General features: G+C 32.8%; 1 pseudogene; it reads right to left on the bottom strand.

Moving 5' to 3' along the window:
- Nucleotides 1–442: 442 nt before the first annotated feature.
- On the bottom strand, nucleotides 443–3,102 carry LOC120070155 (immune-associated nucleotide-binding protein 9-like; annotated as a pseudogene).
- Between the last annotated feature and the right edge of the window lie 378 nt (nucleotides 3,103–3,480).

Raw genomic sequence — 3,480 nt, 5'->3', positions numbered from 1 at the left:
ACATATATATATTAAAATGACTCATGTTTTTTTAGTGATTTTGGAAATTGTTAAAATTACTTTTACTGTGTTCATATTCACTTTGAAATGTGTAATTTTGACTTTTAAACACATTTTTTTGGTCATAAAATTTGGCTTTGAATGATTAAAAATATATTGTACAATAATTTTAAAAATGATTGATAAAAGTTATTTTAGCCATTTTAGAATCACTCTCAAATATACAATTAATATATTTCAATAGTCTATTGTTCACATGAAAAACATCAAACTGAAATATATATAACATATATGATATATATGATAACAATCCATTACATCGATCATTTAACAGTACAATATACAAAGAGACACATCACAGATGGCAGATGCCTTATTCAAGTAAGGTTTAAATATATTTAAATTACACATATAATGCATGCAATCATACTAATTACAATGTTTATGATAACATTCTAAGTAGACGTATTAGGCTTCTAATTATTGATTGAATTATATTACGACATTCAAAAATTCACTTAACCTCGACAAGTGCTGGCTGAATTAAATTATGAGGTACTGGCTAAACTAGAATAGGATATTCATAATTTTGCTCAACCTCGACGGGTGTTGGCTGATCAAGATTATGAAGTGTTCGCTGAATTAGATTATGAGGTGTTGGTTGAATTATATTATCATGTTCATAATTTTGCTCAACCTCGACGGGTGATGGCCATTGGAGTGAAATATGCAACAATTCATTGAGCTTCTGAATTTCATCATTATATTGTTTATGTATTTATTGTGTTTTCTATTCTACTTGACGACATGCTTCTCTTTCATCTTCCAATCTTCGTTGTAACGTGTCGTTTGTCTCGAGCGTGAACTAAGATTTTAGGTCAAAAGAGACTAAAACTCAATTAAGTTTATTTTCTTGAAATTAATGTTTAAAAAATACTTATAGTTTCATTTTTATACTTAATAAAAAAATTTTAAAAAGAAATTGAAACAAAAATTACAAAATTAATAAGCATAATTGAAAATTAAATAATTACAAAATTAATAAGCATTATAAACACATGTATGATACAAAATTAAAAATTAAATTTAAAAGAAAAACAACATTAGAGCTTCATTTTTATTAAACTTTGTGAGTTTAAGTTTAACAAATGATTCAATTGTTAATTTGTGTACTAAATAAAATATAAATTCGTACAAAACTTGATATTTCTGAAATTAGTGAGTTTAAAGAGGTTTTTAACTTACTCTGTGGGTGAAATTAGCAAAAATTGAGTTGAGTTAAAAAAAAAAAAATACTTTACTAATTAAATCCAGAATCTAATTGGATAAAAATTGATAAAAAATGACAGATTTAAGGATGTAGGATCTACCTCATTCAACTTTTCCTGAAGCTTGGGATCAGAATAAATGCCTTGCGTGCAAGACTGTTCAAGCTTTCTTTTGACTTCATCAAATTCCTTCTCAAGCTTTTATTAGAAATCAAAGGAGGTCTGTAGGGCTTTCCTCCATTTTGGTCGATAATTTCCTTCACCAAATCCAAAAGCTCATTCACTTGTTCTTCCTTCTTTGCTTCACTCTTAGTTTTGTTGTCAAAAATCACACATCTGTTATTGCAGGCAGCTAGAATATCTTTCAAAGCCGCAGGACATTCATGGCTCAAGTAATCTTCTATGTCATTGCCGTCATCGAACTCGTCGTCTCCCGTTAAGATGACAATGGTATAATCAACAATTTTGGGTCCAAATGTATTTTGTAGGGTTTTAATGGTAGCTTCTTCTTCTTGACTGAATCGGTTCCTTACTGAAAAAACTAAAATAACTGCGTGAATGCATCCACTTGCCAATTTTATGCACTTGGTTATTTCTCTTGAGGTGAATTCTGTTCCATTGGATAAATCGAACATTCCTACACATTTTTTCATAATTTTTTGCATGGTGAGAAATCAACGTCAAAAGCTTTCTATATATATTATTGTTGTTTGATTAATGGTTGAAAATAAGGATTGTTATTAAGATTTCATTTGAAAATTATAAATTAATCGATTGAACTCATAAATGGTCATAACCATTTATTAAGATTTCATTTGAAAATTATTTATACATTAATCCTTGTAATCCTCCAAATTGACCCACATTCTAAATCAGCTGCAGCATAATAGGTTTTATCTCAAAGCTCACACTCTCCTCAACCATGGGTCTTGAAATTCCTGATGAGAAATTATAAAAATTCGGCGCCACATAATCCCTCATAGGGATGTTATGGTCAGCAGCAAGAAAAACTGGATCTTGCGTTGGCAAATTTTCCCTTTGGTTTCCTGCGGGTGCCACATTCGCATTAGCCATGCTTCTTCACCAATTAATTCGGCCCTGATGAACTCTTGCGCGAATAATACACTTGATCTCTGGGTCCAATTAGAATTTCTAGATCACTCCAGTACTCATAAGTAGTCAGACTGCTCTCTGCGTTAAGCAACCAGTACAAAGAAATCTGTCCTGCATATACCACAAAAATATTCAACACTAACCGTAAACCAATCCCCGGAAACGGCGCCATAAACTTGATGTGACATAAACTATACAATGATTCAAGCAAGGTTTAAGTCCATGCCCTCGTTACCAGTTCCCCGACAACGGCGCCATAAACTTGATGTGAGATAGACTATACAATAATTCAAGCAAGGTTCAAGTCCGTGCCCCCATTACCAGTTCCTCAGCAACGGCGCTATAAACTTGTTGAACGCTAGAGATATAGAGTAATAGAATGATGATGCAATGCGATGTACAAGTCCTTGTCCCCGTTACCAGTTCCCCGGCAACGGCACCATGAACTCGTAACGGTATTACGAGTACTAGACATACAGTGCAATGCAAGATGAAGTGCAAGCATAGAATGCCAAGCCTATGTCTTACAACGCATGGATGAATGATGATTTATGCGATACTACTTCTAGATATGCGTTATTAATGGATGTTCTTGTAGTATGTTGTGCATTGTCACAAGTTTCCTTGCACTGGAACCAAGTATAATTCCACCACAAATTTCTCTGTGTGATTCGAGGTCGAACACAAGGACTATTTGAGGTTATTGCGTTATATTTGTGATACATGCGACCAGGGGTTTTTCAATTTATAAAAATGTTTGTGTACAAGTATCTAAAATTGCGATAAAGTAAACGAAAGCAATAAAATGCGATAATAAAATAAAGTGCAATAAAATAAACCTAAGCTATGATGATACAAGATACAGGTTTCATGTTACAAGATACAGAGGTTGAGGCTGACTGTGAAGATTATATAAAGATCGTGTGATGTGGTGGCAAGTCCTATGTGTGAAGAAGAAAAGAAAAGATAACTAATATAAACAGCGCAAATTCCTTAATTGCGTTAATGATATAAGTGTGGTTCCGCTTTTCCCTTAATGTATACCTCTCGGTGATTGGCCGCGTTCCCACATTTCTATGGTGAAACAGGGACGAACGTA

This window comes from Benincasa hispida, chromosome 11, assembly GCF_027475165.1.
Source record: "Benincasa hispida cultivar pf3 chromosome 11, pf3_genome.v1.1, whole genome shotgun sequence".
In the NCBI taxonomy this organism is placed as follows: domain Eukaryota; kingdom Viridiplantae; phylum Streptophyta; class Magnoliopsida; order Cucurbitales; family Cucurbitaceae; genus Benincasa; species Benincasa hispida.
The sequence above is the reverse complement of the archived record's forward strand: the minus strand, read 5'-3'. Positions and strand labels throughout refer to the sequence as shown.